This window comes from Saccopteryx bilineata, chromosome 5 (assembly GCF_036850765.1).
Source record: "Saccopteryx bilineata isolate mSacBil1 chromosome 5, mSacBil1_pri_phased_curated, whole genome shotgun sequence".
Taxonomy (NCBI): Eukaryota; Metazoa; Chordata; class Mammalia; order Chiroptera; family Emballonuridae; genus Saccopteryx; species Saccopteryx bilineata.
In genome coordinates, this window is record NC_089494.1 from 147,037,732 (window position 1) to 147,052,226 (window position 14,495).

The following is a 14,495-nucleotide window of genomic DNA, read 5'->3' on the forward strand; positions in this document are numbered from 1 at the left end:
ACAGCTAATCTAACAGGTGTGAGGTGGTATCTCATTGCCATTTTGATTTGCATTTCTCTAATAGCTAAAGAAGATGAGCATCTTTTCATATATCTGTTGGCCATTTGTATTTCTTCCTGTGAGAAGTGTCTATTCATATCCTCTTCCCATTTTTTTATTGGATTGTTTGTTTGTTTGTTGTTGAGTTTTATGAGTTCTTTGTATATTTTGGATATTAGGCCCTTATCTGAGCTGTTGTTTGAAAATATCATTTCCCATTTAGTTGGCTTTCTGTTTATTTTGTTATCAGTTTCCCTTGCTGAGCAAAAACTTCTTAGTCTGATGTAGTCCCATTCATTAATTTTTGCCTTCACTTCTCTTGCCATTGGAGTCAAATTCATAAAATGCTCTTTAAAACCCAGGTCCATGAGTTGAGTACCTATGTCTTCTTCTATGTACTTAATTGTTTCAGGTCTTATGTTTAGATCTTTGATCCATTTTGAGTTAATTTTTGTACAGGGGGAGAGACTGTAGTCCAGTTTCATTCTTTTGCATGTGGCTTTCCAGTTTTCCCAGCACCATTTATTGAAGAGGCTTTCTTTTCTCCATTGTGTGTTGTTGGCCCCTTTATCAAAAATTATTTGACTATATATATGTGGTTTTATTTCTGGACTTTCTATTCTGTTCCATTGGTCTGAGTGTCTATTTTTCTGCCAATACCATGCTGTTTTGATTGTCGTGGCCCTATAATAGAGTTTGAAGTCAGGTATTGTTATGCCCCCAGCTTCATTCTTTTTCTTTAGGATTGCTTTGGCTAAAGAATGCTGTTTTTATGCTAACCACTCTGGAGTAATTAGAGAGAATATCAAGGTACTTGCAAACAGATTAAAAAATAGGAACTTAGAAGAAGATGACCCAGGATGGTATACCTCTATGTTCAGAACCTCCCCTTGGCTAACCACTCTTATATCTACAATTGCTGGGCCATTACTGATACTTTTGTTAGCTCTCACTATTGGGCCTATAGTTATTAATAAACTCCTTACATTTATTAAGGAAAGAATCGAGACTGTAAAAGTGATGGTTCTGTCTCAACCTACCTACACCATCCTTCCTTCTGATGAAGAACCAAGGGTTTCATTTATGCCCTAATAGGAGTAGGGAATGTAAGGACCAAGAGAAGATCAGAAAATAAGCAGGGCACTAATGGAACAGGGAACTTAAGGGTTACAGGCAGGTCCTGCTCCTGTTCTGTTAGGAATAACATGCCCAAGGTCGTTCAAGAAGCAGAGACAGATAGGGACTCTGGGAGGCTGAGAGAGAAGAAAAAAAAAAAGAAAAAGAGACAAACGTTTGCATTCTATTGGTTAAAAGACCCTTATCAGAAGTTTAGGTTTGGAATTCGCCAATGAGCTAGACCCCAGCCCCTGTTGCTATGCTATGTGCAGCCCCCTTAGCAAATAGGTTACCGCCACATCTGCTTCTGTATTAGGTTTGCTTGCTTAGCTTATAAAAAGATCAATCAGAAGTTGCCCCCGCCCCTTTAGTGAGAGGCACTAAAAAATATCACGCCTCTTGTCTTGGGTCGCTGAACTGAGAGAGAGCTTATCAATTAGAACCGAGGGTGCGCAGATTTCATGGGTTAAGCTAATTTCAGTGATTGGGTCGCAGCTGTGCTCCCGAAGGTATTTTAGGCTGCCTGCGCGCGCCCCTCCCCCAATGCTTGATTGTTAGCTTGAATGGCTGGGTGAGGTGCCCCGCCCACGGAGAGAATCTCCCAAGTAGAAGACCACCCTGGTGCCTCTCTTGCTCGCCCTGCCGCTGGCGGCTGAATCGCACCAGGCGCAGGATAATGGGGCACCCTGGGTGTGCGGGCCAGTAAGGCACTCTGGGCGTGTGGAATGCCCAGGGCATGCGCCCGAATGGGGTGCTCCGGGCACCGGTGGCTGGCGACTCTCACTCGCAGTGCGCGGGCCGCTGGGAACGTTAGCGGTGCTCGCTCTGCAACTGGACCGGGCGCGCGCCCGCGGCTGCTCGCTCTGCAACCGGACCGGGCTCGCCGGTGGCTGCTTGCGCTCCGGAGTGTGGGCGGTGCTCGCTCTGCAACCGTACCGGGCGCGCACCCACGGCTGCTCGCGGCTCCCAAGTGTGGGCTGACTCACCACAGGCGCACTCCCTCGTGGCTTGAATGAACATCGCTGCGGTAGCTTCCTCCACACCCTCATCTCTCAGATTCAAGTGATAACAGTCCTTTCGCTTTCAGTTTGTGTGGAACTCTGGAATGCTCTGAGGATAAATTTTTCTGTTTCTAGTTGATAAATTTGTTGTGATTTAGGGGAGATCTGTCGGACGCGCTGCTCACGGCGCCATTTCCGTGACGTCACTCCAGAAAACAATTTTTAACCTTGTCTCAGCCTGACCTGCAACCCCTTCCCTTCATTAATGGCTTCCTGGCCTTCACTTTGAAATGTAGCAAAAGTTGACCTTTGCAAAAATGTCTGGGAAAGCTTGCATTGGGGAGGGACCTGACCATTAAGAGAGTTTAAATCACAATCATTGTGAAAGCCTAGCCACCGGCCCAGAGGCACCAGGACCCAGCTGTTCCTGGGAGACTTCTGACCTCTTGGCTCTCTTCAAAATTTACCAAGAACACCAAGCCTGTGCTACATCAAAAAGACCTTGTGTTTCTGCTCATCAAGTCAATGACCAAGGCCACAGATCCAGACATGCTAATCTAAGCATGTCCAAGTGCAGGCAACCCCGTGCCTGCAAGTAACCCCTATATTGAATGCTCTCTCCCACAGTGCAGCACTGACACCCTTTTGCTGGTCTCAGCCTACTTGTACCCAGGATACAGGTGCTTTTCAAATAAATGTTCCTTTTGGAACACACTAGCCTCATGTTTTTGGCTCATCTCTCATGGACTTTGCCTTTCAGAGGGCCTCCTAACTAATGTGACTGCAGATCAACATCACATTTCCTCTAGAATTCTAGGAACTAACTTCAAAAGGAGACTCTGACCTTCAGACATTCTGGATCGAGGATGTTTGCTGACCTTCAACCACTTAACTGACTTGCACATAATCCCCTCCACAGAGAACGCTCAACCCCTTCCTTTAGATTTCTTTCTTTTGTGTTATTTTCTGCCTCCTCCCTGCTTACAACACCCCTGCACATGTCCCGTTGTTAAGAGGGCCTTTGTGTTGAGAGTCCCCACTCTTCTCCAGCTGCTGGCTCTTGAATAAACCTACTTTCCTTCCACCAGCCCCTGTCTCTTCATTATTGTCTGTCAAGTGGAAACCTTTGTGTGGTCCCAGAATGAGTGACCAGCCACAGGCTCAGACCCGCCAGGGGTAACCCTCCCCATTCTCACATTATCAGGGAGGAGTAACAACTGGTCGGGAGTCTCAGCTGCTTGGTCAGGCTCACCCCAGGGCAGGTACTCCAACGACTTCCCAGCAGCCGCCAACAGTTTCTTATCTCAGAGACTCTCCCTGCTCTCCCTCTCAATGGCATCAGCCACTTACAGATGATCTACTGGAGGAAAGCAATGGCTATTGAGGGAGTTGACAGGCTCCACAACTGGGTAAGTTGGACAGGTATGTACGGCACCAAGAGTCCTCAGTCTCTGCCATTTGGACTTTGTGCCATTTAAAGCTTGAAAAGATCTTTCATGGTATCAGTAGGTGTGAGATAAGATTCTAAGAAAAGAGGATTTGGTTTGAGAATACCTGATTGTTTGAACTTGATATTTGCTTTGGATTTTGTTTCTGTTTGACAAGGGTGGCTCAGTCTCGGTTTCATCAGAAAGTCTATTAGTTTGTATTTTAGCTGAGTATTAACTTACAGCTATAAGCCAACGACTAATCAGAGTTGCTTTCCAAAGGCCTGGTGAATGGGACAAGATCTCTTATGGACAAGCTTTCACATTGTTACAGTCAAAGATTCTAGTCAGACAGGATCTAAATTGATGGTTCAAACAGGGGGAGAGATGTCACTCCCTGCCCAGACAGTACAATTCAGAAAGGGAAATGAGGGAATGAGTCTTTTAAACACTCTAAGTCCTCCTTCTGGAGGCCACGGAGGTGCTGAGGCCCTGGGAGCAATGGGGGATTAATGCACCTCCACCCTATGCAGGCAGCAGGAGCAGCAGGGGGAACTGCCCCAACTCCATGTGAAGGGGGAATCTGGCATTTTAAAACTTTAGCAGGCCCTGGCAGCTGGCAGCAGAACTTGGGTTTGTTATCAATCTTTAGGAGGCAATCCTATACTCTGCTGTGTCTAGTTTCCCTTCAGAACCCTGGAGGGGAAAACAGTCTTTGGTGCCTGGGTATAGCTGCTAATGTTTGAAAATGCCTTGAACGCTAGTAAAATAATGTTCCTTTTCCCTCTTCAAACACGGGAAACTTGCTCCAGTGCCTTTACTCTCAGAGTGGGGGCCCAGAGCAGAGTGGAAACAGCAACACCTGAACTTGTTAGAAACCCAAGTCTTGGGCTCCACCCCTCACCTGCTGAATCAGAAGCACTGGGTTTCAACAAGCCTGGGTGGGGGTGGGGGGTAGTGCATGCTCGGGATGCCAAAATATGGAGAAGGACCTGAAGATTCAGCTTCTAATATGAAAAAACTATTCATAGGATTTTGTCCAAAATGACGTCTTGTTAGACTTGGGTATTTTTTTTAGAATGGATTCTCTATAGTCTATCACTTCTTCATTTGAAGAACACAGTCTGCGTTTCATCTGCTAGGCAATAACATTTTGTACAGTAAAAGTCAAGATCACGAGAGCTGGGAACTACCCTCCTCTTAGAGTGAAAAGGAAACAGTAAGAGTAGAGCAATCAGATGTGTGTCCAAAATTTCATCTCTCCAGGTTAAGGAAGCAACTATATTAGATAATGGAGTTCTAGTCACTTCTTGGGCTGTGGTCTGGGGAGCGCCTTCCAGGGGAAGATGTCATCTTATGCAGTTTTGTTTCAGGGATGGGAACACCTTCATTTTCCATCTGGTTTTGGTTGTTCTTCATTTGGAAATGAAGAACATTTCCAGTATTTGACCCTTAACAGTTTATCTAAAAAAATTTAAATTTACTTATTTATGGCAGTTGGGGGATAGAAGGAAGAGAGAGAGAGACATTAACTGGTTGCTCCACCTAGTTGTGCATTGATTGTTTTTCATACGTGCTTTGACCGGGGATCGAACTGGTGAATTCAGGCTCAAGCGGGCACTGTTGGTGTTCAGAGTCTACACTTCCTCCACTGCACTGCCTCCAGTCAGGTTCTGTTAATCCAAATTTTATCTGCAAAATGTTTAGTCTATTGAAAGCCGATGTTATTTTTGCAACTAGACTCAATATCTAAGGTTTAATTCTCTCATCCTTTCTATGGCTCGAGTGTAGCATGAACAAGAGTTGAGAATTATAGGAAAGTTTCATTGGGAGATTGTCAAAGGACTTCACCACGGGGGTGCACGTGAGGTAACTCACCCCTCGATGGAGAGGTGGAGCAAACACCCCTCCCCCCGCTGCACATGGCACACCTCTGCTTTCTAGCCCTTCCCCCCTTCTGCCTGACAATCTATTTTATTTATAAAGGCAATTTTCTCAGGTGAAATACGAAATTGCACAGAGTTTCTTGCAGCTGGTTTAGCCACAAGTCCACAAGAGATAATATGGTGACTAATCATCCTCCTTTATGGAGGACAGTCCTTCTTTTTTTTTTTGTATTTTTCTGAAGCTGGAAATGGGGAGAGACAGTCAGACAGACTCCTGCATGCGCCCGACCGGGATCCACGCAGCACGCCCACCAGGGGTGATGCTCTGCCCACCAGGGGGCAATGCTCTGCCCCTCCGGGGCATCACTCTGTTGCGACCAGAGCCACTCTAGCGCCTGGGGCAGAGGCCAAGGAGCCATCCCCAGCGCCCGGACCATCTTTGCTCCAATGGAGTCTCGGCTGCGGGAGGGAAAGGGAGAGACAGAGAGGAAGGAGAGGGGGAGGGGTGGAGAAGCAGATGGGTGCTTCTCCTGTGTGCCCTGGCCAGGAATCAAACCCAGGACCTCTGCATGGACAGTCCTTCTTTTGTAAGTTTCGTCCTCCCTCAAAAAGTGTTCTCCTACATGTCCTCCTTTTTGAAATTGGAACACTAATCTGTAAATGTCCATATTCAATTGATGCAGAGTCTATCCATTGCATGTGATGTGACATATTTGTATTTGACATGATTCATCAATAATCAGTACAGTGCAGTGAGACATGATTATGAGATGCACGCGCTCTGCACAGGAGACCTTGAGAGAGTGTGCAATATACTGAGTGTGCAAGTGGCTTTGTGTACTTCTTACTGAAACACAACATGGCACATATGACATTTATACTCACGATTATTTCTTTCTCAGTGAATATTCAGTCATAGACAGGTAAGACAATTCATGTTTTATTAATTCATTATCTATTTAATAATTTCCAAATATGTATAATTTTATTTACAAGGTTTTTCCTGAAATTCGAGTTTTCAAGTGGAAATCTAACCTCAAACCGTATCTATTAATAACGCATTTAAAATAAATTGTTGCATGAAACAGATGTTTTTTTAATTAGAAAATTATAAATACACCCAAATATCATGCCAAATTAGTGGTTTTGTTTGATATTTAGTTTTACTAAATGAGTACTTTTTTCTTACAATTATTATTAAAAATTAATAGGCATGTAAGCATAATTACAATATAAAATATTACAAATGTTTTATTATACATTTATCATATTATAGTGTATTACTGTTGCAATGAATAAAATGTTTCTTTTATTTAGGATATTGTTTTCTTCAATTTATTTTTGTACTCTTTTTCATTGTAAAAAAGTTGGTCACTGAATGACCGAGTGACGTCAGAGAAATGGCACCATGAGGAGCACTCCTGATACCTCTCCCCAAAATTTCAACAAGTTCTACAACCAGAGACAGAAAAACCTATTCCTGGAGAGTCTGGAAGTCCCACACACTGAACAAGAAGCTATGATTGAGTGAAAAATTGACTAAATATGTAATCAACCCTGTAGGAAATAAGACGGAGAACGGAACACTCCGCCTTCCTCACTGACCTGAGCAAGGGCTGCTTTCACTTGGAACTGAGAAAGAGTGGGGGCTGGAGATGTGGAAGGAGCTGGCCTGGGGCACAGACGTTCAAGCTGAGGAAAGAATGTGCCCGCGGCGAATCAGCCCATGCAAGCCAACGCCAACGCCGGACCCCAGCAAAGGCAGCGAGCAGCGGCTGCCATTACCCCCAATATCTTGGTCAGTGAGCACGGACAGTGTGCAAGAGATTCCTCCTAGCACACTGGACATGGGCCACAGTGTTCCCGGACAGAGGGGCAGAGTCAGAGGCTTCTGCATGGGGTGCAACCAGAGTCTCAGTGTGGTCCCTGCTCCCCCAGCAAAAGTGCATGGGGAGCACGTGAAAGCAAACTTCCCTATGCCCAGACTTCTTTGAGTGGGCGGGGTGCCTTACTCAGCCATTCCGGCTAACATCCCAGGGAAGAAAAATTATGGAAGCGCTAGGGGAAGGGGCATGTAGGCAGCTTACAGTCTGTCTCTGGAGAAGATCTGCAGATTTAATTGCTGTAATTAGCTTAACCCACAGTCTGCTCACTGTGCAACTGACTTACATGGCTCTAATTGACAAGGTCTCTCTCAGATCAGCAAACTAAGATGAGATGTGATATTTTTTAGTGCCTCTTGCTCTGCACGTAGGGCTGGGGGAAACTTTCTGTCAGCTGATACAGGGTGAAAAACATCTTCCTATGGAACAAACCTCAGAGAACACTGCAGAAGTTAGACAGGCTAGGCTGTAGGCATTTTAACAAGGAAGAAGCCTACATAAAGCAATTCCACAGAACTCTAAGGAAAATTTAACTAGATATACTTGGGGAACTGAACAGAAGTCAACACTCCCCTCTACCTACTGAAGCTGATGCCTCAGATTGGCAGAGCTTTCATACCCAGGTATGTGCACTAAAAAGAGGGACTTGGCAGCTTTTAAGACCTCCTGTTCTGCAGGAAGCAACTAGGGCATCTTCTTCCCAGCTAATACAGGTTACAAAGTGCAAATAGCCTGGGGAGAGTGCTGAAGCATACTGGACACTCCTGAAGGCTCATAGAAAGACACCTTGAGAGCAATTGGCTTCCAGCCCTGCCTGATTGATTATGCTGGTGGCTCTGACTGACAGAGCCTTACCCAGAACCCTGCACTGAGTGGGGATAAAGTGGGGATCTGCCAGCTCTATGAGCCTCTTACTCTCCAGGCACAGGCAGCAGCAACCTCATAGCTGGATCATCAGGCTGCTAATTCAGGAAGGAGAGACTAGGAGAGAGGCTCCGGGAAAACAGACTCCCCCATTGTTGGAGCCTACAAATGCTAACAAGCCCCAACTACCAACGAGACCGAAGCCTAGTATATGATATTGCCATAGAGACTCATCAACTGTAAATATCTACCTAAGCATGCCACAGGGGCAGAGCCTGGGGTACAGAGCCACTGACTATGAAGAGGGAGAGGAAAGAAAAAGGAACAAGAAAACCTCTCAAAATCAAGAAAAATCCCACACCACCAAACTGGATTACAAATTAAATTAGGAACAATCAGTGTAAAAAACCAATTCTGGACTACAAGACCAGCTCTCAAAAACTAAGGAGCAAAGAAGAAGCCACACTGAGCCTGGACGAGAGCGCCGAGAAGCAACATCTCTCCAGCTCCAATCAGCGCAACAAGACACAGCTGAAAACAAGAAGTGGGGAGGAGGGGCAGTAACTCAGGTCTCCATGGAAATCTGAGATACACCTTCCCCTACTGAAGTGGAGAAAGAACCCTGTCCCCAGAGAGAATAACTGGAAGATCAGGAATTCAGAGTCTCAGGTTACACCCACAGCATTCCTGGATACAGTTTCAAATAAGCCCCCTGCTGAGATCAATAAACAAGACTACAAGTGAGAAGAAAACAAACAAATCAACACTTCAAAGCAGCCCAAATCTGAAAGTGGATTACAAATAACAGCTAATACCAACCCAAGAAGACCTAGAAATAACACAACTGAAAATTGGAGGCAGACAACACCAAACCTAGACTCAACCAGCCCTACAAACAACACACCCAAACACACAGACATAATAAGACAGAGAAGTGCGATCCAAATGAAACCACAAGAGAAATCTTCAGAAAAAGAACTGAGTGATATGGAATTAACCAAACTGCCGGATGCAGAGTTTAGAAAAAATATTGTTAGGATGCTTAGGGATCTTGGAAAAATGGATGGTCATTACAAACACCTAAATACAGTGATAGCAAGTATAAAAAAGGACATTGAAATTTAAAAAAGAATCAGTTGGAGGTGACAAATACAATATCAGAAATGAAGACCACAATGGAAAGAATTAAAAGCAGGATGGATGAAGCTGAGGAAGGAAACAGTGAGTTGAAGGACAAGATTAACAAAGGCACGAAAGCAGAGTAGAAAAAAGAAAAGAGACTCAAAAAGTCTGAGGAAACTCTAAGAGAGCTCTGTGACAACATGAAGAGAAATAACATCTGCATCATAGGAGTTCCTGAAGAATAAGAAAAAGAACAAGGAATAGAAACTTTATTCAATCAAATCATAGCTGAAAACTTCCCTAAATTGATGTGAGGGAAGGGTCTCACAAGTTCAAGAAGCACAGAGGACTTCATTAAACCCAAAAAGACCTACACTAAGACGCATCATAATTAAAATACCAAAGCTAAGCAATAAAGAGAAAATATTAAAAGCTGCTAGAGAAAAGAAGGCTATCACATACAAAGGAGCCCCCATAAGGATGACATCCCACTTCTCAACAGAAACACTTGAGACCAGAAGGGAATGGCAATAAATATTCAAAGTAATGCAGAACAAGACCCTACAACCAAGACTACTTTATCCAGCAAGGCTATCATTTAAAATTGAAGGAGAAATAAAAAGCTCCCCAGACAAAAAAAACTCAAGGAATTCATTACAACCAAACCACTGCTACACAAAATGTTAAGGGGCCTGTTGTAAACAGATCAAAGTAGGAGAAGAATACACCAAAAGAGGAATACAGCTTTAAAGACTAAAATGGCAATAAACAACTACATATCAATAATAACCTTAAATATAAATGGATTAAATGATTCAATCAAAAAACATAAGGTAGCTGCTTGGATAAGAAAACAGGACCCGTAAGTATGCTGTCTACAAGAGACACACCTTAAAACAAAAGATGCACATAGACTGAAGGTAAAAGAATGGAAAAACATATTTCATGCAAATGGAAATGAAAAAAAAGTTGGGGTAACAATACTTATATCAGACAAAATGGACTTTAAAACAAAGAATATACTAAGAGATAAAGAAGGTCACTACATAATGATAAAGGGAGCAATCCAACAGAAAGATATAACCATCATAAATATTTACGCACGAATATACGAGAACCTAAATATATAAAGCAGACTTTGATGGATATAAAGAGCAAGATCAACAGCAATACTATAATAGTAGGGGATTTCAATACCCCACTAACATCACTAGATAGATCCTCAAGAAAGAAAATTAACAAAGAAACAGCAGACTTAAAGGACTCACAAGATAAAGTTGATTTAATAGATATCTTTAGAACCTTTCACCCTAAGGCAGCAGAATAAACATTATTTTCAAGTGCTCATGGTACATTCTCTAAGTTAGACCACATGTTAGGACACAAAAGCAGTCTCAAGTAATTTAAAAAGATTGAAATCATATCAAACATTTTCTCTGATCAAAATGGCATGAAACTAGAATTCAACCACAACAGAAAAACTGAAAAATACTCAAACACATGGAAACTAAATAGCATGTTCTTAAATAAGAAATGGGTTAACAATGAAATAAAAAAAGAAATAAAAAAACTTCTAGAAACAAATGATAATGAGCAAACAACAACTCAAAATTTATGAAACACAGCAAAATCAGTCCTGAGAGGGAAGTTCATAGCACTACAGGCATTCCATAAGAAGCTTGAAAAAGTTCAAATAAACGACCTAACCCTAAAAGAACTAGAAAAAGAACAGCAAGTAAGGCCCAGAGGTCGTAGAAGGAAGGAAATAATAAAGATCAGAGCGGAAATAAATGATATAGAAGCTAAAGAAACAATACGGAGGATCAATGAAACCAAGAGCTGTTTCTTTGAAAGGGTAAAGAAGGTCGATGAACCTTTAACAAGACTCACCAAGAAAAGAAGAGAGATGATTCAAATAAATAAAATTAGAAATGAGAGTGGAGAAATGACAACCGACACAAAAGAAATACAAAATATTGTAAGAAAATACTATGAAAAACTGTATGCCAAAAAATTAAACAACCTAGGTGAAATGGACAAATTCCTTGAAACAGATAATCTTCCAAAAATCAATCTGGAAGAATCAGAAAACCTAAACAGGCCCTGGCCGGTTGGCTCAGTAGTAGAGCATCGGCCTGGCATGCAGGAGTCCCAGGTTCGATTCCTGGCCAGGGCACACAGGAGAGGCACCCATCTGCTTCTCCACCCCTCCCCTTCTCCTTCCTCTCTGTCTCTCTCTTCCCCTCCTGCAGTCGAGGCTTCATTGGAGCAAAGATGGCCCGGGCGCTGGAGATGGCTCTGTGGCCTCTGCCTCAGGTGCTAGAATGGTTCTGGATGCAACAGACTGACGCCCCAGAGGGGCAGAACATCGCCCCCTGGTGGGCATGATGGGTGGATCCCAGTCGGGCGCATGCGGGAGTCTGTCTGACTGCCTCCCCATTTCCAGCTTCGGAAAAATGAAAAAAAAAAAAGAAAAGAAAACCTAAACAGACCGATTACAACAAAAGAGATCGAAACAGAAAAAGCTCCCAAATAACAAAACTCCTGGGCCTGATGGCTTCACTAGTGAATTCTACCAAACATTCAAAGAAGAACTAACTCCTATCATTCTCAAACTATTTCAAAAAATTCAAGAGGAAGGAACACTTCCAAGTTCCTTTTATGAGGTGAGCATAATTCTGATTCCAAAACCAGGCAAAGACAACACAAAGAAAGAAAATTATAGGCCAATATCCTTGATGAATTTAAATGCTAAAATTCTCAACAAAATATTAGCAAACCAGATCCAGCAATACATGAAAAAAATCATACATCATCATCAAGTGGGATTTATTCTGGGGAGGCAAGGATGGTACAACATTCATAAATCAATTAATGTGATTCACCACAGAAATAAAAGGAAGGAGAAAAAACACATGATAATTTCAACAGATGCAGAAAAAGCATTTGAAAAAATCCAGCACCCATTCATGATCAAAACTCTAAGCAAAGCGGGAATACAGGAAACATACCTCAACATGATAAAGGCCATCTATGACAAACCCATAGCCAACATTATAATTAATGGACAAAAATTAAAAGAAATTCCCCTAAAATCAAGAACAAGGCAGAGGTGCCCCCTTTCACCACTCTTACTCAATATAGTACTGGAAGTCCTAGCTACAGCAATCAGACAAGAAGAAGAAATAAAAGGCATTCAAATTGGAAAAGAAGAAGTAAAACTATCATTATTTGCAGATGATATGATACTTTATACAGAAAACCCTAAAATCTCAGACAAAAAAATACTGGACCTAATAAAGAAATTCAGCAAGCTGGCAGGATATAAAATTAATACACAGAAGTTAGAGGTATTTTTATACACAAACAATAAACTGTCAGAAAGAGAAATTAAGGAAACAATACCCTTCACTATTGCAACAAGAAAAAAATAAAGTACCTAGGAGTAAATTTAACCAAGGAGGTTAAAGACTTGTACTCAGAAAATTATAAAACATTGATAAAACAAATCAAGGAAGACACAAACAACTGGAGGCATATACCATGCTCATGGTTAGGAAGAATAAAGATCATTAAAATGTCTATATTACCCAAAGCAATTTATAAATTCAATGCAATACCAATTAAAATACCAATGACATACTTCAAAGATATAAAACACAGATTCTAAAAATTTATATGGAACCAAAAAAGAACACAAATAGCCTCAGCAATCTTGAATAAGAAGAATAAAGTGAGAGGTATCACACTTATAGTACAAGGTCATTGTACTCAAAACAGCTTGGTACTGGCATAAGAACAGGCATATAGATCAGTGAAACAGAACTGAGAACCCAGAAATTAATCCACATTTTTATGGACAACTGATATTTGACAAAAGAGGTAAGAGCATACAGTGGAGTAAAGACAGTCTCTTTAACAAATGGTGTTGGGAAAACTGGTCAGCTACCTGCAAAAAAATGAAACTAGACCACCAACTTACACCATGCACAAAAATAAACTCAAAATGGATAAAGGACTTAAATGTAAATCGTGAAACCATAATTATCCTAGAAGAAAACTTAGGCAGTAATCTCACCAACATCTATCGCAGCAATATCTTTGCTGAATTGTTGTGGACCGTAAATGGCAAAAAGCCATTGTAGATTTCAAGGCTCAGCAAAAGGCTAAGTTCTCCCCCTTCCATCTCCATATTTGGCTTTGATGCTGAGTATTTGCACTCACTCCGCTTGCTTCCTTGGGTTGCTGGAAGCAATATACATGCCCTTCTTCTGACTCTTTGTTTGTTTCAGATATTTGTAGATTTTACTAATGTATCCTGTTTTTGCCTTGGGAGAATTCCTGTCTTAGCCTGTGATGTGCAACTTTGAATCAGGGTCCTTGATTTGCATATGTCTATATAATAAAGCAAACTGGGCTATGAGGCACTCAGATACTGCCAGGCAGTTTGAAGAGTCCTCCCGGTCCCATCGTTTTTGTTTTGACAAAGTGTGTTTCCTTAATTCCGCACCATTATTAGGAGCCACGCTGGTCCATGGCAAGTGGTGCCCAAACAGATGACTTGAGTACTAGGGAACTAAAACTGAAGGAAGGTGACAGAACTCCCCAAAGTGAAGTGCACACAGTGAGTAAAGAAAGTTTTTGGGGAAACTGTAGTTGGGAGTAAAAGAATATGGGACAGATAGGGTAAAAAATAAGGGACCTTTTTGTAAAAATGTTTCCGTATGAAGACAAATCATTGTCTGAAGAGTATCAGGGTGAGCTGGAAACAGAGGGATGTGAAAACAAGAATAACTTGGAGTCTGAAGATGACAGGGGAGATGAAAAATCCGTGGCTATGGCTGCCTTAGCCACGGGGCCTCCACTGCCCTCAGCTTCTTCCTACATTCAACCTTCTGCTCCTCCATTCCCTTATTGGGCTGATTGCAGAGTCTATAGCTCAAAATCTGGGAAATCCCCTCTCCAACAATCTATAGACCAGGCTCAAAATGTAGGGGAAACAATAAATGATGGCTTTACCCATTTTCCTGTTGTAGAAAGACAGGATGAGAACATGAACTTTTAGAACTCTGAAAGAGCTTAAACTTGCTTGTGTTCAGTATGGGCCTACTGCCCCTTTTTCACTTGGTTTATTAGATACTATTAGTGCAAAGGCTC